The sequence below is a fragment of the Ursus americanus genome, chromosome 17 (genome assembly GCF_024610735.1).
Source record: "Ursus americanus isolate L20-20 chromosome 17, mUrsAme1.1.p, whole genome shotgun sequence".
Taxonomy (NCBI): domain Eukaryota; kingdom Metazoa; phylum Chordata; class Mammalia; order Carnivora; family Ursidae; genus Ursus; species Ursus americanus.
This window is the reverse complement of record NC_142143.1, coordinates 43,055,730-43,069,682: the sequence shown is the minus strand read 5'-3', so window position 1 is coordinate 43,069,682 and position 13,953 is coordinate 43,055,730. Positions and strand designations below refer to the sequence as shown.

Below are 13,953 nucleotides of genomic sequence, written 5' to 3'. Positions count from 1 at the left end.
GGTGTATTGTGGGAAGCATGAGGCAATGAAAATGATTCTCAGTTCTGTTTCCAATTAATGGTGGGCTTTCTACAAGTCACGAAATCCTTCTTGGCCCCTTGCCCTGTAGTTATAAAATGCAAGAGTTGGACTAAATACTCTTTAAGATTTTATACTCTCTAAGATTTTTTTCATCTTTCAGATTCTCCAAATGTAAGCTTTATCTAATGCATTTTTTGCTAGTTAGACAGTAGGGGTTTGATATTTTAATTTGGGAACAACTATTTTAATTTGATAGAAAAATTTATAAACTAGATGTGCAAAAGTGACTCCCTGTTGAATCTTAGTTATTATCTGAATATTAAGGCTATACAGCCTTCAATATACATAGTACTGTAACTGTAATCAAACCAGACCAGCATTTGTCGTTGTAGGGAATTTTTGCTGGTGATGTTTCTTTTTGCCTTCTGCTAAAAAACTGCTTATATTTCCCTTGCTTTTTAGTTTTCTTTCATATTTTGTTACACTTTCATATTTTGCTCTGGATACTTTACATTTTTATGATGAAGCTGCAGTTGTCTCAGATGACATTTTCTAAGGACTTTTTGAAATTTCTTGGTGATTTTTAGTGTATATGCTATCTTTTATAAATCAGAATTTCTACTTATAATCCTGGAATCAGCTGGAGTCAACTGTACCTGTGGGTCTGATAGCATTGAGATATAGTGGGTGTTGGTCTTGAGAATCAGCATCCCCCAGATAAGTGTCATTATAAGGGATTCAAACTAGTGGTAACTAACTTTTTCAGAGACAGGAAGAGCTGCTTTTGACCCTAAAGGAGGCTCAGTGGAATTTAGACTTTCAAGGTCCCCCTCCCAATTCTCTCCCGTCAGAAATAGCCTTTGTTCTCAAAGACTTTGTGATTCTGTATGCTGTAGTGATGTTCTATTGAAGCAATCATTTGTTTTCCCAAAGCCTCTTCTTCAATTTAGGCAACTGTAGATGATAATTTAAGAAACTGTTTTACCCTGAATACCATAGTTTATCAGGACCTTATTACCCATGATCAATGATATCACTCATCTAAATCTAATCAAGGTGGAAATACAGATTGCAGATTCCCATCTTTGAGGGTCTATCCCCTGGAACATAGCCCTCCTGGTACATAATACAGTCGCAAAACCAAACCCATTCTAGGTCTTTCAAGCAGAAAGGGATTTAACACAGAATATATGCATTTTCTAAAACTATTAGGAGGGTTAGAGGAGTGAACGTCAGGAAAGCTACTGCTAGACTTCAGAAAATCAAGATATTTAGTTATCACAAAGAATTGCTGATACCCATACACTCGGTGTAGTTCTAGTTAGGTTTGGGGAGAGAGTGAAATTAGATGGGTTGGTTCAATGCACAGTCTTCATCCAGAAGCGCTTTGAAAGACTTTCTTCATTTGGCTTTGGTGACACTGTGGTCTCCTGAGTGTGGTCATAGTTCACTCCATGTTCAATCCATAATACTGTTTAAGTATTGCTGAATCTTTCAGCAGTTCTTACGTCTTTTTATTTCCTGGGGTTCTTATTGTTTCAGTGCATGTTTGTTAATTTTCACCCACACGTAGTAATGTTTATGCTAATGGTCAATAAATTAAGATGTACTTCTTTTACTTTTTTTTTTTTTTTGTAACTGAAGTTCTTATAGCTCAAATCCTCATTCTTTGTAAGTGCTATAGGCTTATTTCTGAAGTAATTCAAGTAATGCTTCTTTTAGATAAACTTTTTTTTACATGTCTGCTAGTTACATTTTCTCTTTTTCTCTTATTTTTCTGGAAATAAAAGAATAAAGCTATAATTATGGAACCCTCAGATAACATTGATTGGCTCAGTAGCTATTAAAAAATAATTATTACATAGTACTATTGCTTTTTCTTTTTTAAACAAAACAATATTGTTATAATGATTTGAACCTCGCGACACCATTCTTCATGTTATTATGAGTCAACACCAGGGAATTGAAATTGTGAAGAAACATCATTATTAAGCTTGCTATAAACTCAAAACCTGAAATCCATGTCAGAAAATGAGTTACCTTCTGGCTCAACCAATGAGGGTAATTCAATATCATCTAAAATGTAGTTGAATAAAAAAGATTTCTCTTGATTAGTATTTAACTGCTCTTTTCCATAAGATAACCCAGAACAAGATGTTTGGCTCCAATTATCAGGGTAGAAATTGCTTATGCAAATCAATGTAAGGCAATGAGGTGTGGATAAAAAGCAAAAGGGAAATATCATTATTATTGGTTTGTGCTCATAAAATTCTGATAGCCTGAAGGTAATGAGAGGCATGAAGCCGGAGGGATTATTAGTAGCAACAACATACTCAATAACTTGTGTTCCAGTGAGAAGTTCTATGTTAACATGTGTACACAGGATTTTTATTCGATAACTTCCACCTTGCATTTCTGAGAGAGCATTTTCTCCCTTGCAGGTAGATATTTCAGAAAAATGAAAAGTCATAGAATAATAGAGGAACAGAGACGGTGTGTCGAAGTTCATTTTCTTTATGAAGAGATAGTACTGTGTTTTCATCCAGATGGTAGCTGAATCATGTTTAATCTAAAATGAATAACCACAGACAGATTTTGCTCAAATTTCTCCACGTTTCACTTAAATTACTGGGCAGTTTAGATATACTATAGGTAGAAAGGCTAACACTTCACACTAATTTGTTGTGATCACTCAATACCATATGATAATAATGTTATCATTGCTGGTGTTTTTTAATCATTGGATTTGACCTCATTAGCATTTAGTTTATTCTAGACCTAACTAGAAAGCTAAAATTATTGAGAATGTTAATGTAGAAAAAATATTAATTATAAGGAAAGATTCCATGGATTTGAGAATCAAGAATACTATCTCTAGTAAAAAACAAATACTTTTAAAAATTAAATAGCAGTAGTTACTCATATTTCTCAGAGAGAAATAACTTCTATTTCATCAGTTTCAACTAATTTATGTACAGCTACTGATTGAATCCTTATCATTTTGCCTCTGAGTTCAATGTTGTTAAGTGACTGCTATGACTATGTAACATTAACTAAAAACCTTTATTATTAATGACAAATATCGCTATTTGGTCATTCTGTAGGCATTTACCCAGCTAAATAGGAAGTCTTAGAAAGTTATACTTATTGGTTTTCTTTTACCTGTTAGTTAAGGGCTCAGGATATTTTATACATTTTAGCTAAATAGAGTTGATCCTATAAAATGATGTCTTAGATAACTTAATTTAAAATCTAGGAGTGGATATATTTGTATGTGGGTATGTGTGCATATGTACACCAGTCTTTAAATATGCATGTCCTTGGGTACACCGATCTGCAAAGTGCCTCTCACTCCTTGCAGACTGTACCAATTGATTAGCTTGCTAGCCCAGAATACAGTATACTTGCCTCACAGGCATCTGTTTCCCTGACCTATTATAACTCCTACATCAGCAGTTTTCTTTCTTCTTCTCTATTAATTTCTTTTTCTTTTCCTTTAATGTTCTCTTTTCAGAACCTTCATGTAATAGCCTAGAACCACATATCTGACAATGTTGTAAATTTTGATGCAAAAAGAACCTTTCTGAGCTGGGAAGGTGGTTTTTCTCATTACTCATATTTTCCCAACTTCTTGGTGATGGTATTATATAGGATAAAACTGGGTGTACTGTAGTATATTTAGTTTTTTCCTTGTTTGTGGACACCCAGATCACATTCCAGTTTCTGTTAAATAAACAATACTGTCATGATCTTCAAATTATAGATTTTCCCATTACATTTTGGTTGTCTCTTCATATCCATTTCTGGAACCATATTATCAATTTTTCTCCCAAAATGTTTAGCCAATATAGTGGTAGAAGTAAAGTTTGAAAGCTCTCTTTTTATAATGCACTAAGCAAATAGCCTTAGGTCTTATTTTCAAACTAATTTTCTTACTAATTTAGTAAGTAAAAAATCACCCAATTGCTATCTCAGTGTATATGTTTTTATCACAAAATATATTGAAAACATTTCATGTATTCTCTTGCATTCCACTCTTTGGTGACATAATCATCCATGTATCCTACCCATTTGAAGATTGAAGTTTTACTCTCATTCTCATAATTTTGTATAAGTGGGTATACAGTAAAAATAATAAACCATAACATATTTACTATACATTCTTTTTTCCCCATGATATCTAAGTATCTTAGTATTATTGTGAAAAAGCCCATGTTATAAATTAGTGGCTTAGGAGGAGTGCTAAAGACCTAAGTTATATATTTGGAAAATGACTTACAAAAGGTTCAAATGCATTCAAAACATTTGATCTACCTCTGTGTTTCTATCCACAGGAGAGAGGACTCTGTGCTAGTATGACACACACAGAGATGGCGATGTTCATTTGTCATCCTGAATCTCATTTCCTCTTGCAATCAGTCTCTTATATTCACCTATTCTCTTCTGCTCAAGGTCTCTCCCCGTGATTATTTTACAGATCATTTTTTCCCCTAAAGAGCCATTGCTCATTATAGTGTTAAGATCTTTTCTTAATGCTTTGTGCTAATAAACCAAAATTATGATTTCACTTCCTGCAGCAGATGTGCTTCATTTTATATCCACGGCACACGTTGCTCCCCCATCAGGCATGTTCGGTTACTCATTTATTCTACGCAAACTTATTACATACCCACTCTATGTCAGACCCCGTGAGAAGTACCAAGTATTCAGGGCATGCTGCACACAGCAGAGATGGCCCCTGATCTCATGAATCATATAGAACAGGATAAGATTGACCCTAAACAGAAAAAAAAGCAAATACGTATGTATTTACTGAATGTGAGAAATGCTGGGAAGGAAAAAATAGAACACTGTAAGAGAACATATGGGGAGATGGGTCAGGCAATTTTAGATTGGGTGCTCAGGAACTCCTTCTTAAGAGAAAGGCATGCATACTGAGGTCTGAAGGCTGAGAGAAAGCTGGAGGAGGAAGGAGATCATCCCAGAAATATGGACGGGCTTGTGCAAAGGGCTGAGGCCAAGGACTGAGCAAGTTCTAGGAAAAGAAAGAAACTGGTGTGGCTGAGCAGCGTTAGTAAGGACAAGAGAGAGGGCAGGAGAGGAGGGCAGGAATTCATCATGCAGTGCCAAGGGGGACGGTGCTAAGAAGGCTGGATTTTATTTTGAGTGCAGCAGGATGCTATTAAACAGTTTTAAACTGGGATGTGATGTGGTTCTATTTATATTTAAAACAGCTATCTGGCAACTTGTAATAGTACATTGAGAGTGGGGCAATCAGCATACCAAGAGAGGAATCAGGTAATAAACCGTAGGAGAATATTTGAAGATTCAGGGGAGAGATGATGGCAATGTAAGTAGTCGGTAGATACACAGAGACATGGATGGATTCAAAATGTTTTTTGAAGGCCAAATACATGGATCTAGGGATAGATTGGGTGAAGGGTACATAGGAGAGGTGAGGAAGAAGAGGTACCTGAGAACGATTCTACCGTTTCTGGGGTAAACGCCTGGAAACAAGCCCTGTGGGGCTCTAACAATTGGAGGTTGTGAGAAGAGGAGGGGCCCCGTGCTAGAGATCGGGATAGGGTAAGGGGAGAGGAGGCAGAATACCAAGGGTGTGGTGTCCCCAAGTCAAGAAGAAAGTTTAGTTCAAGAAAGTTATACGCAACTAATGAATCATTGAACTTTACATCAGAAACCAGGGATGTACTGTATGGTGACTAACATAATATAATAAAAAAACATTAAAAAAAAAAAAAGAAAGTGATCAATGAGGTTAAATGCAACTGAGAGGTGAAGTAAAGACTGAAAAGTGTCTTTTGGCAGCTGGCAAATTTTTTGATTATCTGTGGAATGGGTTAAAGAGTACATGGAAAATATCTGAGTAGAAACAGTGTCTGGAGAGTAAAATTTAAAGAAATTTGCCAAGGAAAGAGATAAGAAAACCAAAGTAGGTTGTTAGAGGAGGATAAGGGTAAGGAAAGTTATGGTTTTGTTTTGTTTTTAGAGATGGGGTCAGTTGTACGAGTTAGGCTGGTAGAGAAGGAGTCAGGAGAGGAAAATCTTAGTGGACAGAAGCTAGAGAAGTGAGAGGTGGCTGGGACACTGGTCCTTGAGAAGGTAAAAGAACTGGTCTCTGATAGGAGATACACTTCTAGTAAACTTGGGGATTTGGAAATGGGAACATGAGGGAGTTCCTTTCTGATGAATTCTACTTTTTTCTGTGTTTGTTGAGCAAAGTCAGTAGCTGAAAGTGGGGTAATACTGGGTAGGAGAGGGTTTGAGGAATGAGGATTTGGAAGAGGATGGCATGACTGTTGTATTGAGTGCCTATTTGAGTTTGGGAATTTATGATAAAACCAAACCGCTCGATTGCATTATTTTCTCCCATGATGCTCAGTGGCATGTTGCAGGCTCAGAGAAGGCACGTAGTTGAATTCATCCAGGATTCGGGTTTTGCCAACTAGCAAACTTGAAGGACAGAGCTGCAAAGGAGATGAGGCTATTTGCTATGAATTGATTAAGATGAGCTATGGAATATAACCTGGATAATCACGGGAGCAAAAACAGTAGGGATCTAATAGGCAAATACCCGCCATTGATAAAAAATGTATTAACAAGTATATATGATTTTAACACTGACTAGAAGAAATCCCCATGTTTCTGAGCATATGGGAAATTTAATCTGCCCTTATTGAATTCCCCTAGTGTCATGTCCATTAATATGAGACTATTCTAGAGGACTTTTTCAGTCCCGAACATATGGTGAAGAGCCCTTTGTTCTTCTCCACACTGATATGCAGTCATAATTGGTTTCTTGGGGTGGGCTGATTAGAGAATGGGAAAGAAGTGAGAGAGCACACGTTGCTTGAGTGTTTGGTATATATCTTGTCCAAGCCTTGTCTTTCTGGTCACCTGAATGTTAGTGTTTTTGTGGCTTTATGCCAACTTAGGTATGGCTATTTTGTGCTGAGGTATCTAATTAGTGCCCTTATTCCAAGAGCCACCCAAGTCACAAGCCATCAGTGGCTTGTCACCTGAGTAGAGCTCTGTGAAAAATAGGGCGCTAGACTGTACAACTCAGGAGCCCTCCTAGTTTTCCTTCTTTTTTCAGACCCAAGAGGGGGAAGGTTTCTAAGCTTTCCCCAAGTCTAAGAAAACTTTGGCCTCAATTCTTTTCTTGCATTTTTACTTTTTTAAAAATAAAAAAAAGGTCCCTCTATCCTCCTTCCAGTTAGTCCATATAATTTGACTACTCTTGCAGGTGAGATTGAAGATGTTGACTCTAGAGGTATTTTTCCCTTGAGCTTGGTCTTATAATAACTAACGCTTCTTGGGTTCTTGTATGGCAAGCATTTTTCTAAGTGCTTTTCTTGTTCTATGTCATTTTCTGTGCAGAGTCTTCCTAAGTAAGTACTATATTATCTACCCTTTCCAGTTGAAGAAATTAAAGTTTAGAGAACAGGGATACCTTACTCAAGATCACATGGCTGATAAGCCTAAGTTCCTATTTAGTTTTCTAAATATACACACACTTCTTTGTCACTTGAGTTGCATTTTTTGCTCAACTTGTCAACAGCTCTAGGGCTGATTGAGAAAAGAATTGGAAGTGGGGAACTCCACGTACATGCCCTACAGTCCGTGGGCATCTTGATTTACAAAAGGCAGTGTATTTTTACCAGTCAGGATATAATTTATCTATTTTTGTGAGCTCGTTGTGGGCAAAGTCCTTTACCAGGGCATTCAGGAAAAGCAATTCACAAACTTCAGTTTTGCCAATAGATTCATTTTATGTCTCAGTGATATTTCAAGCTAGTGGCAGAAGTGAGAGGTGGGGATATTTTAGTACCCTAGAACACCCCTATAGACTTACATTCACATTATTTTACTGACAGGTGTAGGACCCTGGCAGCTTGCTCTGGAATGTCCAGTGTCAGCAGAGTAGCAATATTACTTACACCTCTAGTGATGCTTCTGCATATTGAAGTGTTGCTGGCATGATATGTAATTGCTAAATAAGAGATCTGTGAAAACAAAACTGATGTGAGAATATGCCATGTCTAATATTTAAAACAAGCAAACAAATCTTTTATGTGCCAGCAGGTTGTTTTGATTTACGGTTTTCTGGTTTTCTGGTATACTTTGCAACCCTTTAAGAAAGTATACTGATTTTACAAGATTATACTCATTAGGTGGGTAATGGGTTTTTCAAACATGTAAAATGCCTCTTTGTTCTTAGAGAAATATCTGAATTCTCCTAGGTGTTAAGTAAGCAACTTGTAATAGTAAATCTAGGTGAAACATACATTAAAAAAATAAAAATAAAAAATGCATGCAAACAATGATATAACTTATTTTGTTCTATCCATTCAAATAATTTTCTTTCCTAAATACCACCTCTTTTTTACTGTGTCTAGTGGCCAGACACTCCTGTACCTTGAAAAGTTGAGTAGTGGTTCCTCCTTTATTGGGCTCCCTCCTTAGAAACTTGTTACAATTTAATAACAAAGGTTTAACAATTATTCACACCTTTTCATCCTTGGTTCCTATCTAATAGAATAAAATGTAAACATTTTTTTATTTTACATATGCTTTTCCAGTGCTGCGCTACTCATTTTTATTTAATTTCATAATCTCCAGCCACTTTTCAGATAGAAACCAAAATAATATCTTGATCTGTAGTCTGGCTTTCTTGCGTGTGTTAGTTGGTCATCTGTCACTGGTGTGGTCTCCTTGCTGCTGTTCGTCAAGGTCAGAGAATGTAGAAACAGCTGGTGAAGTGTATGGCCAGGGCTTCAGATGGGTTTGATCCAACCTTTGTGTGATATTGCTTTGATCTGGGAGCTTTTAATCTGCTTTCTTATTGCCCATGGATCCCTTTAAATCACCACACTCTAATAATGCATACACTCACAAATACTTAATTTTTGAGCTTTAGTTTCCCAGTTTAAAAGCCCTTGCTCTAGAAGCTTTGTTTAAGACAAAAGTTTAACATAGTTTTATTTTTATTGTTGTTACCCTCTGTGCATTCCTGTCTATGGAACTTTTATACTTTTTCTACAGTCTTCTTGTCTGCCTCTTTTTTTTTTCTTTTTTAACTTAAATATCTGCCTTCTTCCCCCCCATACCTACTGTTTCTAACACAATGAAAGCCTAGAAGATTTATTCCATAAAACTGGATGTCCTTTGCTTTTCATTTTGTATAAGTCATGTGAGAGAATTTCTATTACCAAGAAAATTTAAGATGTTTGTGTTTGTTTTGATTATACCCCCATTAGTGTTGTAGCAGTCAGGGTTTTGGGTTGGACGCAATAGAAACAAACTCTGGCTAAATTGGGCAAAAAGGAATTTGCTGGAAGGGTATATGTACAGTAGGCCTTGGAATCATTGGGAAGGCTGGAACACTAGGCTTACAAAATGGGTAGTAGGATCTAAGGGGGACTGAGAAATTAAGAAACCTAGCCAAGGTCCTGCCACAGGAGTGGCTGGTTCAACTGCTACCATTAGTGTGGCCATCTCTGGAGCCTGGGATGGTGTTTCAACTGTTCCTGCTGCTTTGCTTTGATCCTGCAGGGTTCACAGTCCTGGGATGAAGTATGTACTCATCTGAGGCCAGGGCACATGTGCATGCTTTAGCTGCCAGGGAGAGGGGTGAAGGGAGGATTTACTGTTTTGTCCCTTCCATTGCAAGTGGGAGGTGGAGCCCTCACCTTCCTGCGGGATTCCGTGGTGAGTTATTGCCCCCATATAAACGTGGTGTTTAAATGCTGGAAAGCCAAAAGAATGACAAATGCCCACTACACATTTTTTGAGGTACAATTATTCTTAATAGAAAGGAACAGTATTTCAAACCCCTGCTTCAACCTTCTTGTCACATAGTCAGAAAAATCAATGCCTGGATTTACCTGGCATTTCCCAGACGAGTCTTACAAGTAGAAGGGCTCCTACTTGCCAGTGTCACTGAGGCCCAGACTTGCCTCTCTTATGTCATTGGAGAAAACATAGGTCCAGGCTTGCCTTGTGCATTTCCAAAACAAATCCCCAGAGCGCTTCATCAGCAGATTTCGGCTGGTGCCCATGATGCAATTCTACAAATGGGAAACATGGAGAGTTTGATGAAGGAACTGAGAGGAAGTTTTCCTGATTGTTAAGAAGAGATTCTCGGGAAGAAATTCTGTCTCTTTCCTCTGTGCAATGTCCTGTCTGAATGTGATGGTTGGGATTGCTTGTGCCATCGAGGCTCAGACCCGAGCATGAAGGCAAAACACAAGTTAGGGCGAGGTCAAAGAATTTCTAGAGAAAAAGAGCTGCATCTGTCTTACCTTCTTATAATAGGAAAGGATAGATCTTGTCATTATAAAGGTCAATCTAGGGTGGATTTTTTAATAATTTGCAGCTAAACACAAATAAACCAGTCCATATATCTTTGGATTTTATTAAACTGTCCTTCTATGTCCTGAGGAATAAATCCTTTGTGCAGTTAGTCTGCTGTTTTAACATGCTAAGGGGCTCATTACTAGGAAAGCATAATTATTCCATGTAAACATATTAAAAGATAATAGTGCTTTACTTCCTCAGCTCACTTTTTCCTTTTCTCCTGTTTACTTCTTAGTCCCATTGGCTTTTGTACATGAAAAATTGTGGATCATGTCACTTGTTAGCAAAGAAAGTAAAATAAAAATGGTCTCCTACCCAATATTTCAGTCTTTCAGTGACATCATATGCAACTGCATATATCAATGCAAGTTATATAGCTGACATATATGCATTGAAATAACAAATTATGTCCTATGTTACTGTTTAAATATGACATTTTGGAGGAATCTGATGGATACGAGAAACGTCTCTCGACAGCACCGTCAGTTGTTAACAGAAAGGCATATTGAATGAGGAAAGTCAAAAATCCCACAAATATATTCAGCATTTGCTGTGTACCAGGCTGGGCACGTAGATGCTGGTAAACAGTGGTCAGCAGGAGTACCAGGGGCTTTACTGTCATGGAGTTTACAGAGTACGTTGGCAGTCAAACTGATGAACAAGCAAATATAACACAGTGTGATAGATACTCTCATACGGTGTAATGTATGGGCGTGTAAGAGGGGTCTGTAACTCAGGAAAGTATGAGAATGGCCAAGAAAGGATTCCTGGGAGGAACGTATCAAGTGTGAGTCCCGGAGACAGAATGGACTTGAAGTAGGTAAGAGAGAAAAGCATATGTGGAGAAGGGCTCGTGCAGGGGACTAGAAAAGGGAGAGAGTGTACACAGGTGTCTGCAGATTAGCGGGAAGTGGCTAAGCGGAGGCAGGGAGCAACAGAGTAACAGACGGGGTCGCAGAAGTGCAGAGGGATTGTTCCTGTAGAGTGTTTGGACCGTTCTGAATGCAGCAGGAATCCATGTGTGCATTCGAGGAAAGCTCTTCTGGCTGCACGGCAGAGATTCGATATGAAAGGGACAGAGCGGAAGCAGCAGCGGAGCTAGTCATCCAGAGAAGCTGTCAGATAGGAGGAAGGAAAGGGGAACCTGGAGGGAAGATTTACAATGTGGATCATGACTTGACTGTGGTGGAAAGGGAAAGAGAGGCATCCAAGGGGACTCCTTGGTTGAGGTGGATGGCAGGTCATCACCGGGGAAGGGCTGCCAAAAGGAGCTGATATGGGGGAGGACAGTGAGTTCAGCTCTTAGTTGAACGTGGGGCATCTAGCAGACATCGGATTTGGGTCAGCAGTTGCGTGCACAGGTACGGGGTTCGGCCATGGGCTGGTTCCAGTGTTCTGATTTATTAGGTGGTGATGATGATAATATCTACCTCATGAATGTCATGGGATTGAACAAGATAAAATATGCAACTCATGCAGTGCTTAAAAGGAGGCAGATATTGTTTTCCTGTGCTCTGTTCTTTGGTTATTGTTGTCAGTGATACTTTTCCTTCTGTTACTCTGTTATCCAACTGGTCTCCTGACACGATGAAACAGATTATGGCTGCTGATGTCTGCTGAATACTTACTGTGTACTAGACACTCTTCACTTTTCTGATTCTGTACAGATATTAAATCATTTATTCCTTAGCATAACTCTGTGAAACAGTTACTTTCATACCCAAAAAGATTAAGCAACTTGCCAAAATCATGTAGGTAGGGAGTGTTGGGGTGCAGATTTGGACAAAGGCATTCAGACTCCCATTCTTGTACTTTATGTATGAGAATATACTTTTGCTAGATAGGCCTTTAACTTTTAATCAGTTTATAATGTTGGTTTCGTCCCTTAAGAATATTCCAGTGGTCATCTATTTTTTTTTTTATCTTTTGAACAACTCCCCTATTTCTGAAATTCTTTGTATAGTTAATATTAAAATATTCTTCTACTTTGTATCATAATGTCAAATCTACTGCTGATTGACTTTCATACACATACATATAAACATATATTTCCATTTCAGATTCATAACTCCAGCCATTTTCATATTCATCGACTTGTAGGCTTGAAAGGAACTTAAAATCTTCTTATTTAATTGCATAGCAAATGTTTAAATTCATCTTGTCAAGTAGTTTTTGTACCAAGACTTCTACAGTTTCAGTCACAGAAACTGTCCTCCACAAATCCCATCTCAGTGTCTGTCATTGTTCTCAGTAACCTCTTCTCCACCACCATTCCCCCAGCACACGAAAGCTACCAGTACATGCAAAGTACACCGTACATTTGTGGAATGAATGAATAAATAAATGGTTGATTATCAGAAAAACCACATTTACTATTCTGCAAGTTTCTTTGTAATTCAACAAGGACAAAACACAATTTCCTTAACTTAAAATATGACTATTTTCATGCAAGAGGAAGGCTAGAATAACTAAGGAAAGCACTTGGGGTTTTCTCTGTTTCTGGAAAACAAGAGTTGACTTATGTAGAATTCCAGTAACACCTGAAAATTGGGACTGCTGGGAATCCAAGAAGATGCTTTCTGCCCTGACTTCCAGGGCAAGCAGGTTGGAGCCACTTCCTAAGCCCAGATAATTGTCATTACAGCCTGCTTGAAATGTAAATTTGAACTTTATTCTGAATCTGGGAAGGAACCAAGAGCTTGAGTTGATGATCAGTATCGGGCCAAGCTCAACTCATATCATGAACAGTTGGATTTTTATGATCTGTCTGTGAAGAGAATCCTGTAGTTAGGTATTGGACCCTTCAAAGTTCGTGGAGTATTCCTTTGTTCCCTCTTTCGGATAATCCTAGCAGCACTTTCCATAAGCCAAACCCAATAAATAAATAGTTCTACTGTTTGATACTTTTTTTCTTATCACATCACTCAAATAAAACTCAAATTTGTGTTTCATAATTCCTATTGTTCCCAGATTTATTCATGTAGGTGCTAAAAAAGCATGAAAGATAATGCTGACAGTTAAGTCTGTAATAATTTATTTAAATCCTGGTCTCTGAGTTCTAATGGAAAATGACTCATATGGCATATCCAAAGCCGAAGGTGGAATTCAGATTGGTTATTTGGGGTTATATTTTTTCAATAAAGTTATTCATAATCCCTGATGACGGTGATGAATTTGTGGTTGCTAAATTAGTGTTAGGCATTGCATCCTTAGAGTCTGATTAGGTGGGAGTTGCCATTTGCTGTGCTGTGAGTTGCCGACAAAGCTGAATCTGTCACAGGTGCTACAATTTGTATTTCAGAAAAATTTCGTCCTCAAGTTTAATTATCCCCAAAGTATTGTACTCTACACAAAATACTGAAAAGAGTCAGCAAGTTTTTTTTTCATTTTCAGTACTGTGATGTAAATTAGGATTTTGTCTACTACCTACATGTTGTAGAGATGATGGAATTTCAAATGGAGGAGACCCTCTGTTTTATAATAGAAAACACTATTTTCTATTCATTTTTCCACTTTGGATTCAGAAAAAGAGTAACGCCAATTGGCCATCACATA

General features: G+C 37.7%; 1 protein-coding gene across 1 annotated transcript in view; it reads left to right on the top strand.

Moving 5' to 3' along the window:
* The window catches only part of TRHDE (thyrotropin releasing hormone degrading enzyme), a 365,955-nt gene that overhangs the window by 263,420 nt on the left and 88,582 nt on the right, over nt 1-13,953 (top strand). The gene's annotated exons all lie outside the window — the stretch shown is intronic.